The 16,347-nt window shown below is 40.3% G+C and overlaps 1 protein-coding gene across 1 annotated transcript in view; it reads right to left on the bottom strand.

Moving 5' to 3' along the window:
* CDH11 (cadherin 11) overlaps window positions 1–15,914 on the bottom strand; it is a 98,562-nt gene extending 82,648 nt beyond the window's left edge. The window contains exon 1 of the mRNA XM_072117491.1: window positions 15,496–15,914. The gene's annotated coding sequence lies outside the window, so the exon portion shown is untranslated. The remainder of the gene's footprint in view (window positions 1–15,495) is intronic.
* Window positions 15,915–16,347: the final 433 nt, after the last annotated feature.

Here is a 16,347-nt window from a genome sequence, read left to right as displayed (position 1 = left end):
AGAGAGCAGCTAAAAGCAAGTTTAGGGAGTTCTAAACCTTTTAGTCCATGATCGAATTCATTAATCCCTTGCACCATAAACGTACATCCCAATGAAAAATATGGCACGGTTCCAGCGCCACCCTCCACTAAAAATAAAAAATGCCCCTCAGATGCCCTCAGAGGTTTTTTCTTTTATATGCCTCTGTAATTTTTAGGTCATTGTAAATTAATGGGAAATATAAAGTAAGGGCTTATACTTTAATCCTGCTGAATCCACCTCTTGTTTTGGTTTAAAAACCAAGTAAAAAACAGAGTTTTCCAAAAACTGTTGGAAACCACACTACTGCCTTTCCCCAGTTACATCCCTGGTCATTGTAGCAACATACCATTTGGATAAGTTGTTGCTGTATAGTGACAGCTAACAACCTGCATGCCTGTTTTCCAAAAAATAAGTTACATATTTTCTAAATTGTATGATTGGAAGTAGATATCAATTTTCAAGAAAACTCTATTTTAAAATCTAACCAGATTGCTAGATTCTGCTTTCCCTCTGCACCTATCATGACATAGATGAAAACTATGATGCCAAGGGCTCGGCACTAAAAAGTAATTCTTGTGGTGCATCAATGTACAACTGGATGCAATATAATCTGACGCCCATTTATTAATTCCTGCCCGTAGTATGATTCAGAAGATGGGCCTTGGAGGGAATCATACTGGTTAGTTATAAACTGCTCTACTATGCTATACTATGTATGTATAGTATATAAAATAAACTAGGGGGCTTTTTATTTCATCTCCCATATTATGATACAGATGCATTGGATGGTTTAGATGCTGTATGCTGTATATCTACAGGATGTACAGTGAGGGTACTCTGTCATGTTTCACACTTCAAGGGCCTGGGGGCCCACCAGTAGATCCATAAATCAGAGGCTTGGGTTTTAGGTAAATTGGGGGTTTTACTGTGCTCATTCTACAGTTAAATTCTTAGTGTTCTTAGTAAACACTTGGTGGTTTGCCGATTCAACTAAACTTCAGCAGGTTTAGCTCAGTTCAGATCGCTTGGTGTAACTGCAGGCACCCACAGCCATCAGGAGAGAGAGGAACTGAAAGTGAATGTGGCCCTTGTGCGTAAGATCAGCGTAAATCATTGAGGGTATCGTAATGCAACCTAGTAGTGAATCTACTTTTAACATTATTTTGGTGTTAATTTGAAGTTTTATTACAAACTACATGCTACAATTTGAAAAAACCTCAAATGTGAAATCTTCATAAAGTGTCAAAAAACAATAAAAACATTCAGCAGAAACTTAAAAAAAAAAAAGAAATAATGAGAACCCTATAAACCCGGATGACAGTGAATTGTAATCTAAGCACTTGCCTGTCTCCGTTTCTCCCTCTCTTCCCATTCAGTAGAAAATAAAGGCTTCGATTTGTCCTTTAATAAGCACTTTTCACATCCCACCAATCTCCAGCGCAGGCCGTATGCTGTGCCTGTGCTAAGTGCGTGCATATTCTCAGTCATACTCCAACAGACACCTTTTACAGCTCCCATCCACAGACTTCCTCTGCATTGATTTCTTCCGCTTCATCTCCGAATTCATTACAATACTATTAACAGCTTTGATAAAATCTTGTGCTGATTCAGTTGATCGACTGCTTTCATTCTCACAAAAAGAGCAATGAAGCTTCTATATAGAAACTGAATAACATTCTCTATGCCTTGCCACCTGCATCTCACCTCATATCCGTGTGGCCCACACAGCTCTCCTCCAAAGTGAAAAGAGAATGGCAGAGATTGCTCACAATTTTACAATGAGAATCTCCAAGGATGCACAATTAACCCTCTCCAGAATAGAAAATTCCTCTTGTAGAGGTAGGGATGATCTGTTACTATCTCCTTAGCGTAGATGAAGTTGAGAAAGTCCTTCACAGGTTCCTGCAATCCATAGAAAAGTCAGGTTTACCAGCCATACTGTAGGTACTTGGCAGTAGCTGGCTCAGATACATTAATCTATGAAGAGAAAAAGCACTTTTACCGCACAATGTAAAGAAGATTTTTACCTTCCTTAATGTTAATTTCATAGGAGGAAAGTCATAAGCTAAGTGCCAAAATAAACATCTTGATCCCAATAGTCTTGCATAGATCCATCTCCGCCTCTGTCAATAACAATGCAGAATGATTAAATCAGGCAAACCTACAACCTACAAGTAGTCACAAAGGTCAGTAACCGGGAGAGTGACCAAGGGACCAGGAGGATTATTCACAATGTTGTCCCATGATAGATCACTCTCATAAAACTGTCAGAAGATACACATTAGAGTACTGGATCACAGGGGATTGTGAATCAAAGGGCTACTATAATTACATAGATGAGAAGTACCACATACACCAAGCCCAGGCCAGACATGTAGAGTGGTCATGGGTCTGCAGCTCGTGTGTGGGCCTAAACAGGACCCTCTGTCTTAGTAATGGCATTTTTATATAAAATTACAGCAGTGAACTGATCCTTTTTACTTGTCAAAGGAAAGCCAAGACTCTACCATAATATACACTACCATAACTACAAAAGAAGCATCTGCTTGCCAGAAATAATAGAGACTAGAGACTAAAAGCAGCATCTTATAGGAGACCCTATCAGAATATTAAACCCTGGAGCTTATATATATACATACAACTATATGTTGGTACAGATGTACACAGATCGACCGATGATATTGTACAGCTTTCTAGGACCAAATGATCTGAGGTCATGGCTGGGATTTGGGTTAAAGGCACACAAAAGTATGCCGTTAAAAACCATAAAACCTCCTGTAGATGATGATGGTGAAAATACATTGGAAAAGAGGGCAAGCAACAAGATGGAGACCCGTAACTATTACCATGTAATCACAATGCATCGTACTAGAGGGCTGAAAAATTGGGACAAATTGGGACAAATAGTGCCATTTTCGACTTTGGGCGCGATTTTCCATTACGGGGTTAAACGCAGTGAAAAAACGTTATCATATTTTGATAGATTGGGCATTTTCGGACACGGCGATACCTAATGTGTTTATGATTTTTACAATTTATTTATATCAGTTCTAGGGAAAATGGGGTGATTTGAATTTTTAGGGGGTTTTTTTAACTTTTTTTTTTATTTTTACTATTTTTCAGATTCCTTAGGGTACTTTAACCCTAGGGTGTCTGTACGATCCTATCATATACTGCCATACTACAGTATTTTACTACTCATACATTACAATGTGCTGATAGCACATTGTAATGAATGGGTTAACCCCAAGTAGCTTCGCGTCTTCGTGATACCCGAAGCTACCATGGCGACGGATCGCCACTCCCTGATGATGTCACGGGAGCGACGATTCTCAGAAAGATGGCGGCGCCCATGCGCCGCCATCTTTTTGAAGCCGCCGGCAGCTTTGCCGGAGGCGATCAGCAGTAAAAAACCGGTAAGCTTTTGTTACCGGTAAGCCTTTGCTACAATATGCAGAGACTTACCGGCTATGGAGAGGGCTCGGCCCGCACCGGCACCCAGCATGTGACGTACTAATACGTCACATAAATACACCTACAATTGTTCCCCTTTAGACCCTTTAGTAGGAGGTTTTATGACAGGATATATGTTGACATGGTAGCGACTGCAGTAAACGGCCGCTAATACACAATTAATGGTGCGGTGTACGGTATTCCCTTTAAGCACTACTATGTGGGGGAGTTGCTATTTAAGCGACTGCTGTTTTGTATGAGTTTGAACCTTTGCGCCAATCACACAAAGTTTCTCATATTCCACGCTCAGTTCCATTGTTCATTCTAACCAATTTTCGTTTCCTGAGACTCTCGCCTCCAGTTCTCTTCTATGAATGAAAATACTCTGCCGCTACTGACATTTTCCTGCAACCTCCACTCCAGCTGACAAACACACGCAGACAATCTAAAGTTATACAATTCCCTAAAACTTTGTAACATACAGAGAGGTGCTGATACAACGCTACAGGTAAGAAGAACCACTGACTAGAAAGATGTTAATCCTGACAAACTGCTTGAGCATTAGGCCGGAGCACAGCTAGATTGAATTCTGTCTCCCCAGAGACTTTGTACATCGCTGGAGGTAACAAACCATCTTTTCATACTGCCCTGAGATGCACAGAGGCCACTAGTCGAGATTTATGGAAGAACATTACTGCCCTCTAGTGATTACTCTTATGTTCAAAAAGAATAATCGACCGCTATTAAGTTACTTCATGTTCATTGAAGTATCCATGTTCGGCCACACACATTTAACACTTTCATCTTCTTTGTGATACTCTGCAGACTCATGTATAAGCAGAAATCAGGAGAAATACAAAGGGATGATATGAGCATAACACATCATGTTAGGAAAACTCTGTCTATTATTTTTATTATTCATTTATTTGTCTATTTTGGATGAGGTGTATTGCAGATTATAGACTTCCTTACTTACAAGAGGCAGCACATATGAGCATGCTTGTAAATTCTTATAACTCTTGTAAGGCTGCCATAATTCAGTTTAAATAAGACTATAGAAAAGATTTATTAATATGTTGCTCATTAGACCAGTGCAGAGAAGCACTAGACAGTTCTCTGCTGCACCAATGGGGCACATTTACTAACAGCAGTGCAATCTGCATTAAATGTAGTTTGCCTGTGTATAGTGCAGAGGGCGCCAGATTCAGGATTTATGACCACGTTCTCAATGAATCAGGCTTTCTCTGCACTGCTCCAACAGAGTGAAACACTTTTTTTGGTACACCTTTAACATGGGGAGTGCAACACATTTCTATTGGACTTTGCAAGGTCCAATTTGTATTGCATGATGCCAAGTGCAGCCGTACCACAAGAGGGTTGCATGCACAAATGTGGTGCAGACACTTCATAAATACCTGTGCAAGCAGTTTGCACTAGAAAGAATATAAGAACGCCGTGTCTGACAGAAAACTGGCGCATGGCCCCTAGTAAATGTGTCCCACAGTGTGATGCTGGATGATTAATCTGGTGCAGTATAAGAGTTTACTGCACCACAATATAGAATTTTCTGGTGCACAAGCTATATTCTGTGTAGTCATACCCACTCATTACCGAGGTACATTATTCGGAGGATTCATTAAGCTGCCTAAAAATAGTCTAAAACTTTCAATAAATGTGGTGCTCCAGTTACTCCAGTTCTCTGGCATAGGTAGATTGATACATCTCCCCCTAATAGACTTATTGGGGCACATTTACCAAGTGTCGTGTGCCAGTTTTCTGTCGGACTTTGCACATTCTTTTAGGTGAAAACTGCTTTCACATGTATTTAAGAAGTGCCTGCACCACAATTTTGTCGCAAGAGACCGTTTTGTGGCATACCAGCACTGTGCTTCATTCACCACAAATTTCTGCAAAGAAGGGGTCGTTATGGTGCTCAGTTGGACCTTGTGCCAGATTTACATACATACATTTACATCTATCTATCTATCTATCTATCTATCTATCTATCTATCTATCTATCTAGAAAAATGAAAAAGGCAGCACTCCAAGTCATGCGATATTCAGTGAAGAAAGTGTTCTTTTATTCCATGTTCCATGTTCCACTCGCTTCCTCCCCCAATATGGAGGCACAAGTGGTATGGTAGGAGCCGGCATGCACGCCCCACATTAATCTATGTAGCTGCTGGCAGATTTGCCATAGGCGTTTAAATAGATAACACTTGGCCGTCACCAATCAAATATGAATCTGGATACGAACTGAATGAACTTTGTGTCCGAGTTTAAAGGAAACCTACCATTTCAAATGGTAGGTGTAAGCTGTAAACACAGAGCACCAGCTCAGGGTGAGCTGGTGCCGGTGCTTAGTTTCGTTAGTGTTAAAACCGCGGTATCGCGGTTTTAACACTTTTTAAACTTTATAGCAGAAGCTGCTTCGGCGCTGTGCGCGACCGTGCGCGCGCAACGCCTGCGGCATTTCCTATGTAGGCGCGCGCACGATCGTGCGCACGCAGCGCCGAAGCAGTTTCTGCTATAAAGTTTAAAAAGTGTTAAAATCGCGATACAGCGGTTTTAACACTAACGAAACTAAGCACCACCTACCATTTGAAATGGTAGGTTTCCTTTAAGGCCCAAACTTGCAAAGTTCATTATAGACCCGAACTTTGTGGTTTGGACCTGCTCAACACCACTCTTAGCTAATGGGTGCAACTACACTTGTATAACATATTTAAATACCAAGCACACATACTTTACAGATTATGCAGGACTTTCACTGCTAAGTTCCTTCAAATGAGAACACAATCCATCATGGGAAGTGTAGGCAGGAGATAATACAGTCAGATAGGGAGAAGATAAAACTCCACCTTCTCCTCTGTAGCTGAGGAAGACTTTTAATAAGTAGCTTGAGAACAAAAAAATGCAAGGACTTGAAATACAAAGGTGAGCAACGCAATGAGGCTCATTTACTAAGGGTCCGTGGAACGCACAAACGTTGGATATTTTGACGATTTCGGATTTGCGTCACATTTAAAAGGGTATTGTGTCGCACGCATGGGACTATCCGACGGATTCGGAAAAACCGCAGGATTTAACTTTGTGTCGCAAGCCAAGCACTTACATGCATCGGGAGGAAGATGGTGAACGACGGTGGACCTGATCGGGGAAGCGTCACATTCAGCAAGTCGGATGTTAGTGAATCGTGGCACAGTGCATTGTCATTAGACAATGCACTTTCAGGATCTCCTCCGGACCGGGTAAGTAAATGTGCCCCAAAATATGCATTGTTCTGTGTGTTTTGAAAGATACATCAATCACTGTTAAACGAGAGATGCAGTTTAATGAACAATTAAGTTCACAATTGCATATGATTCTTCACCCAGGGGCCACTAGGACAAACCCCAAGTAGAAAATGTTAAACTCTACAAAAATCTTATCCACTGAGCTGCACAAAGTACATAGCAGTCATCGACACATGGATTCTAGCACACTTTTCCCTGCCACATTTACTTTGTCATGAATTCCTAGATTGCAAAAAGTGTTCTTGTGCTAAAACTTTGATAAAGCTACTTATCTGGAAACATATTATAATGTAGCAGAGCTCAACTGGTAATTAGTACACATTGTGGGAATCTATTAACCCTAGTCTTAATATTTCCCCTGCCGGCGCTCTGCAATCCAGATTTACTCAGAGGCTCTTAGAAGATCCTGAAGCACTTTCCACCAGTTCAGACCAGTTTAGAACAGGTCTAATATGGCTGTGATAGTCTTCGCCTCCCCCCCCCCATGAGGAAAGGCAAAAAAACATGCAGAAACGATAGATGAAACTTTGAGACAAGGCATAATATATCCCCCACTGTTGTCCCAAATAATAAAACTTGGCTCTGCTACATCACAACATCTTGTCTTTGCCATAATTCAGAACCTTAAAGGAAACCTACCACTGCTCACATGATGAAATCATACAAGCACACCACCCTGTAGGCTATTTAATACTGATGCCAGCACATACTTTGGTTAGGCACGGCTATCTTTAGTTTAGCTAAAAAAAGATTAACTCACATATGTAAATTAGCCCTCGGGTGCTACCCCTATGTCATCAGCCCTCAGTCTATGCCTTCCAATTGTTAATTATTCACGGCTCCTTCTTTCTACCTGCACTCCTTCAGGTGCCAAAACCATGAAAGACTGAGGCATGAATGAATAACAATAGGAAGGCATTGATGAAGGGCTGATGACATAGGGTAGCACCGGAGGGCTATTTACATATGTGAGTTAATCGTTTTTAGCTAAACTAAAAATCGCTGTGCCTAACCAAAGTATCTGCTGGCATCATCATGTGAGTAGTGATAGGTTTTCTTTAGCCTCCTGAATCTTTTCCACTGCTTTAGCCACTTCTCCTGCATTGCTTTGAATGGCTGTGTGACGCATCCTTGTGATCATGATAGGGATCAATAGCTCCATTGTCAAGATCAATTTTAAGATCTTTCTGTTCTGATCGATGGCTCCTTAAAAGAAAGCGGCTCATGTGGACGGACAAAGTAGCAGCAATATCTCTATATGTAGCAACAACAACAACCTGTGACTCTCAGGGTACATGTAGAACTCCTATAAGACTGCCCCCAAATCATGACTGAACATATGCAAAGAACTGGGGTCATAGATCCCTGTCATTGTATATATGCCCTCACTCTATATAACAGCTTCATGCAAGATGCAGCAGTGTCAAGCGTCTCATGATCCATACAGAACCAGTTTAAACAAATACCTAGGGATACAATGGGTGCCAGTTGTGTCCCTATGGCTGCACTATCTATGCCTTTCATGTTGACAGTATTCCAGTATTCCCACAAACTACTGCTTATTGTTATGTTCCCTCATTATTGTCCTTCATCAGGTTGTTCTTTTATACAATCATCAAGAAAAAAAAATCATAACCCCCAGCATGAACCAGTTTGCTGCAAAGTCCAGTCAGTAGAATACTGCATGTTTCCAGTGATGAACATTTAAAGTCTTCATCGCCAGGTATATCCCTTCTTGGGATACAATGGGGGGCATTCATTATTGGCTTTTTTCCCTTGCTGTGCCTGTGGTGCCATATTTGTGAAGTGGTGGTGCCACAAGATTGGTTTTTTTCGAACACTTACAAATTTTTCTTTTTTTGTGTGCACAATTTGGGTGCCGCTTGGGAACAAGAACCTTTTCCTACGCCTCTAGTTTACTGACATGTTTGCTCACCATCATGAATGTTGAGAATTTATTAGCCCCTTGCACCTTAATCTAATATCCCAGTGTAAGTCATAGCAGGATTTGTGCACCAAAAACATTGACCCTGTGCCATAATTGTCAACCGTTACATGATGGCTTCTAATTTTGGATGTCTGATGAAGGACTCATTGTTTTTCCAAACATCAATAGTAACAATAGAAAAACAGCAAATATTATAGTTTAGCAAAAAAGTTTTGTCTTACAATCCGTTTAAGAGACTCAAGGCAGAAAGATCTAAGGGTGCACCCACTTATAGATATGCTTATACATTTTATACATTATATGTATTTATCTTACCAATCTGATCCTAGATATGAGCAAACTCATGTTCTTCATGTTCCCCCAACGTGATCTTCTTTCTTTCTACCAGCACAGAGGGGGTTATTTCAACACTTGGAGAGTCACAGATTGCCAAACCCTAATCTACTTTTGCTTGTAATCCAATTGTGTTCTCAACACCTCACACGCTCCTGCAGCTCTAATTACCATCCGTGTAGTGTACAGTACAGATATAGAAAGGCTATAAAGCAAAGGAAAGCTGCCATTACCAAAATCCCATGCACTACAGATAGAAGTTACATTATGAAGGCCAGAAAATGAAAGCAAAAACTGCAATCTGCAGCCCTACAGGTCACTACTTCAAGTCTCAACATTCAAAAGGCTATGTGGCTATGCTGAGAGTTGTAGTTTCCCAACATTTGAAGAGTCACTTGGCACAGATAATTTCCTAAAAATGTGTTAAGAGTGCTAGTCTATAGACTAACAAGGCTAGAATCTATGATTTACAGTAAAGGAAGTCTAGCTGACTACTATGGCTGAGAATAGCTGGAAAATCATGGGCAGTTGCTGTACTAAAGTCTAGGCCCAGGAACGCAGCAGCATTTGTTTAGTTCTGCTCCAGCACTTGTGGACTTGATTCATATGAATTGATGTCTATGGAGACAAACACAGATCTGCCACCATTTCAAGACCAAAAAAAGAAAGAGGAAGACATAAGAATGTACCATATCTCACGTTTCTAAATAAAGCTAGTTACGGATGGTGTGTTACTCCCAAATATAAGGAGACCAGTACTGTAAATGATACACTATAATGGTCCTCTGGCAACCAATCAACTAACTGATTACTCAACTCTATTGCAGATTCAGAGAAGCTGCTGCCCAATAATTATTTTTGCTGGTGCAGAATAGGTGTTACCATTTTTTCATGATCTGAGTCTTATGTACAAGGGCCAATATTTTCGAACTTAATGTAAACCCCTAGATCGCCTGATCAATGGCCTGTGTAAAAGGGATTTTAGGGTCAGCAGCTAATGAATCAAAACTAAAAAAATAAATTCTTTGCCAAATACTCCTGGTTCTGTTAAGTGGTTTAAAACAAAACCTTCTGACAGGTTCTCTTTAGATTACAATCCAGTGGCAGATTTATCAAAATTCTTTCTAAAGGACACCCCCTCTTTTCTATCCAATTTATATGAAGTTATAATGGTCAAGTTTAGAAGGTGGTTGTGAAATTAGGCATATGCATGATACCAAGGAGGGATTGGAGCACCAACAAGCCAGAGCTTTTAGATATAGGACTAAACTTAACCTGAAACTGAATGCCCCAAGTGATGCATGAAGAGGGTTTAGATCGGGCCTTACACCAATGTTTCATGAGATACCAAGAGATTCACTTATGTGGAATTCTCTTTTAAATATAGTGTGAGTGAAAGGCATCATACACACAACTGTGTGCACTTTACACATCGTGCTCCACCACACCATGAACGTGCACAATAGAAGTCAATCAGGGACGTGATTAGCCGCCATTTGTGCGGCAAGTTCACATCCCCCAAACACAGTCGTGTGTGAGGCCTAAGGTTGTGATGGGATGTGGCATATAATGGAGACATGACATTTTATAATCCTTATTCTGAAATCAGAATGAGAATATAGAAATATATATATATATATATATATATATATATATATATATATATATAACTTTGGGTATCATTGTATTTGGGACCCATGATCTCCCTTGAGCTGTAAAGATGTGGCTGCAGAACAGTTCTGTATCGCTATATATACTATATACTAATGACATCCTACAAGTTTGCTGATCGTCCACACAGAACAACATGAGGCCTTCATTAGGCCTTGGAATGGGGGATCATATGTAAGCGCCTGAAGATTGTGAAAAGATGTGCATATGGAAAAGGAATGAAAACACCAGACGACCTTTGGGGGGAATCACTTCCAGATGTTGAAGTAATGTAGCCTCAACCCCCCACCTCCCTCCTTACTAAACTCACCCCACCCCTTACACTTCCCCCCAGCCTGGGGTTGCTTGTGCATTTTCCAGGGTCTCTGACAGCCATGAAAACAATATGCCTTGCAGGAATTTTGCCTTACTGCTCAGTCTGAAGTATTTCCAGATGAAAAAGACATTGTATCTGGCATATTGAAGGTATCAATGTGAAGGAACCAGTCAGGAAATGAAGCCTGAATGCAGCAAATCACAAACGGTGTGTCACAAAGTGCCAAGTGATGATTAAAACGTCCGAGGTTTTCCATTTACATCTGCTCAGTCGGTTTTAACCACAGTGGTCTGTAAGTCATTCCTTAAAAAAGGAAGTTTTTTTGGAAAATGGAACTAAACAAAGGAAAAATGTGTGCAAAATGGATTACAAATTATATATACATACATATATATATATATATATATATATATATATATACTGTAGGAAGATATAGGACATATATAGATATAATACATTTATACCTGGAGTTAATATGAGATAGATAGATAGATAGATAGATAGATAGATAGATAGATAGATAGATAGATAGATAGATGTTGTGCCAAACCCTATACTACAGAAATTTCAATGATGTAACAAATGTATACTGATGGATAGATGCAATGTAGAAATGTAAATGATATCAATATGATAGATTGATTGATTGATAGATAGACAGATAGCAGAAAACCAAAAATGTCATCAATTAAAACGATGGAACTAAAAATTATAAAAATCTTGCGCTTAAATTGTCATAGGCCAACTTTTTTTTCCCATTTTTTGAATACAATTCTATCCCCTCACATTTTAGATGGACTCATAAATCCATCAATACACAATGTTTTTGTTTCCGAACAGACTTATTAAATAACGCTGAAACAATATTCCCTGTGGCACATTGGCCTTTCACCTTACCCATAAGTCTGGTACCAGATAAACACAGGCTACATTGTATATATGGGGCAGGGAGCTTGTCATTGGCTGGGGAGAGGTCTGTGTGTAATTGTGCTGAGCTCTGAGCTCTCATTGGCTGAGCCCAGTAATTAACTGCAGACGCTCGCTTTATGCTGAGACAAAGAAGTTTCTTACATATAGTAGTTTTTCAACTTTTTCTTTGTTTAACAATGCAGTTTAACAATTACATTTACAGGTTGCCCCATAAAATACATTTTCCCGTAGTCTGATTAAGTATATATCTGGAGTTTTTTTTTTTTTATCTTTATCCTAATATTCACTATTTTTTTTCTGCATTTCATTTGCAAAATAGATTTAATGTATATGACCTCAACATTCAAACTATACAAACAAGAGAACTTTGACTTTGATTTATATATGTGATTTTTTTTTTCAGAAATAAGTCAGCAGTATTGGTTTCCATTTGACTTTCTATTTCTGTAGTTTTACACCTACTTTTCTGCTGTTTGGGCGTCTAGAAGGTACCCTCTTCCTGGTGAGAGCTATTATGGAGGCAGTACTGGTTAAATCCCAACTTTCCAAGAAATAGATATAACTGAAACAAATGGTATAAAGAAAAGAAACAGGTACAGCATCGTTCAGGATAGGATCGACCCATATTACCAGATTTTTTTTTTCAAATCTCTCTAAATTCTGCTGTGTAAAAAAATGATCAAAAACACAACTACAGCGAGTGATTTATATTTAATGTGCCAGCAGTGTTTTAGACATGGAAGTTAGAAATACATTCAGAAACCCTTATTAAAAGTGTAAGATTCAGAGTATGCCGCTAACAGCGGGGTCCCACTTAAGCTCCAGTTTCTCTGTCCCTCTTTTTTTCAAGACAATATCACATCTTGACATTACAGAGGCTGAGATCTCGGCAAGATATCTTTCTCCATAAGGGCTTATATGGACGGATGATCTGTGATAATCCCATTGCCTCATTTTTAAAGGGACTCTTACTCTAACGTCTATCTATTCTCCAGCTGCTATACAGTTGGATATCATCTATTGTTTCATGTTATCAGCCATTTCAGACTGGTGAAAAGCCGTCAGCGCTGTTCTTAACTGGGATTACAAAAAAATAAAATCTTGGCCCTATTAACGTTAATTAAGTTTTATGGACATATAGTACATGTATAGGTAATATCATCAGCTCCTTACAAGTTTAACTATAATCAACTGTTGACTTTGGGGTTACCGTCCCTTTAAGGGCATTAAAGCGGCATGTTCATTGAAGTTAGAGACAAATGAATACATTGTATCTCTGTCTTGTATAGAATTTGAGGCATTAGATCTATGTTGCTAATAAAAATTCCTTCTGCATAATCAGAAATGCTTCAGTCTACGCTTAGCAATTCTCAGTAGTAGAAGCTTGAACTTGTGGATATAATCTGGGCTTTGTGCAAGCATTTTGTACAGACTGTACAACTCTCTGGTCTATGGCAGAGCCCTTCACACAACAGTATTATGCTACAGACATGAATTGAGATTGAAATTATTCCCCAAACGGAGTCAGTAACCACAGCCAAGCCATGGTCAGCCTGAAGATGCAGATGCAGCAGAGCTGAATGAGTCTTATAACTCTTTGTACTACATAGTGACAATTCTACAGTCCACTGTAAAACACATACTGCTACTACTACAGTAGATTGGACAAAGTCAGCTCTGCTATTCCTGTACAGGTCTACGACAATGCATCCATTTTTGTTAAGTTTGCTTAAATGCCATAAATTGCAAGTAATTCCCTTTTTTGCTGATGCCTCAAAGTGTAGCGATAAAATGAAGACCTGAATTTTCCCGTCTCATAAAATTCAGAGACACTTGACAATCATCCACTTGTGTTGTATGTCCTCAGCGGAAAAAGGAATTGATTTAGACACACTTTATAATAGTGGCTGAGAACTCGTCCGTTTTAATTAAATCCCCATGTTATTGTATTGACAGGAGCCTGGGATCACACCAGGATACATGGAATAAGGCATTGGGTACCTCTGGGCATCATGGCTGTATTATATAGGCAGATATATTCCACAGCCGGGGACAGGAGGACTTTTCTTCTTTCATCAGTCTGTTATTCTTTCCCACTGAACTGTTCCATGATTAAATAATTCAAAAGAAAATTCTATTCTTCATGGGAGATGCAGTTTCGACAATACTTACAGCCTTGATCATATGAACGACTATGCAAGCAGGCTCAGTGGTCACAATGCAGGTCTACCCATCTACTACTAATGATATGTGCTAGACTGGATGTAATGCAATCAGAGGGGCACCGACACTGAAGACGCAAGACTCAGTACCCCTCAGGGGCTTCAGATGTAGATAGAAACCTAAGCAGGAATAGATGCACTGAATTTTTCTTTACATTATTTTCTCTTTATAGGGTCAAGCTCCCCTACAGTAGAGAGTTTGTTAATCAGGATATCCCAAGGATACCTTCTGCTATAGCCACAGGATGTGTTCTCAATTAAATATTTAGGGTATTATGCAAAAGAAATCTATTGATCTTAGGGAAGAGGTTTGGAATGATATACAACATCTCACCAAAGTAAGCTCTTTTTAAGTCTATTATGTACTGAATGGTGAACAAGTAAGATCCCAAGGCCTAAAACGCAGAGGTAAGCAATGAAAGGGTTAAAATGCCGGTTTGATGGCACTGGCATGCAGTAGCTAATTCTTCCTACTAAACTAGAACGATATCATACTCAGGTCCTGTAAACACACATGTAGTAAATTGGAAGTTAACCCTTTCTATAGATCATCTGGCAGCCAAGGAGTTAAGTACCCTGAGCAAGCAGAACTCTATTTAACCATTTCACAGTGCAGGATAGAGCAGTTAGCTGACTTTATTTTCCAAGAAATATCCCACAGGGAGCAATTTTAACCCTTCTCGAGACAGAGGGAAATAGCAATTAGGAATTGCTTTTAACCCTGTGCCATAAGAAAAGAGGAATCATTTGGGTACCATCAATCTGACAGATGCACTGGAATGCCTCCTGGCACAGGGCTGGTTAAAACTGAGCCAAGTATATTGTAAAAGGATTTTTTCATACTCCAGAATATCCCCATTATGTCCTCTTCTGCACATCTCACACCTCTCAGTCATCTCCTTAAGGATGATAAGATCCAAAAAAAGCCCACAATGTGCAGCTCAAAAATACAGGACATAAAAAAAAGGAAAACCAGTTAGATAAATCACAGTCAAAATTTGCGAACAGAACAAAAATGCCCAGTGGTAGCCAGCCATAAGATCTCTCCTCTCTGGGAAGTAGGATTGTGAAGGTACCAAAGCTCCACTGTAGGTTCTCTAGGAGCAATAAGAAATGGCTTGATGGACAAACAGTTGCTCCTAGTCCAACCTGGTGTATAAGTTCCTCCAGGAGTGGACACATCTCTAGCTGCCAGCTTCAGCAGATCCCGGTGGTATCCTGAAGAACCCCTCAACTCGCAAGAGGACAGAGATGCAAACAGACATGGAGACAGACAGAGATCCCTTCTGGGTGGAAGGTTCTTACCTTGGTTGTGGTTTCTTCTGATGACACCCTAGAGAAGAAATTGTAAGGTCCCAGTCACATGGAGACGTTGTGGAGACCCAGCAGCATCCTAAAGTCCTGTACACTCCAGCCCAGGAAGGAGATCCTAGTGAAGCTTGGAGCTTCTGGCAAGGAATGCAACAGAGAGAAAGAGAGAGAGAGAGACAGAGAGGGAGGGGGAGGCTAGGGCTGAGAGCAAGCTGCTGACGGAGGGAAGGAGAGGGGGCATGGGAGAAGAGGCACATGAATAATTGCGAGAGGCAGGGGTCTCACAGCCTCTCTCCTGACTTGTGAAGACGAGGAGTGGTGTCCATCAGAGGTGACCCTCAACCCCTCTGCATCTCACCTACTGATGACACGTCTAAAAGATGCTTTCATGGATAAAGTCATGGAAAGATGGAATTGATGCAAAGCAGATTGTGCAGCAAAGACAGCATATGGAGAGAAAGGGGAAAAGGGGGAGCCCTGAGCAGCACCCATGATGTGAGCAACACTACAACTATGGATGGGTGAAGGAGGCTAGGTGTTATGGCATCTTGGGGAGTCAGTGTTCTTCAAGGGGATGCACTGTGTGTGGGATGAGTGTTTTGCTTTCATTACATCCAAGGGATTTAGATTTGCATATATTGTGCATTCATTTGAGGGGATTGAATGCTTGGGAGGGGGGCTAGTGAGGGTGGAGGGAGGAAAGGGGGATACTCTGCCAAATAAACTGTAAAAAGTGTTGAGTTCAAGAGCTGCTGCTGGGCTAAGGCAGGGCAACACCACAGAGGATACAGAAAAGGCTGCAGCCAAGAGAGGGTGCAGAGTTTAGCTGCTCTGTACACTGATCAA

This window comes from Engystomops pustulosus, chromosome 7, assembly GCF_040894005.1.
Source record: "Engystomops pustulosus chromosome 7, aEngPut4.maternal, whole genome shotgun sequence".
Taxonomy (NCBI): Eukaryota; Metazoa; Chordata; class Amphibia; order Anura; family Leptodactylidae; genus Engystomops; species Engystomops pustulosus.
The sequence above is the reverse complement of the archived record's forward strand: the minus strand, read 5'-3'. Positions and strand labels throughout refer to the sequence as shown.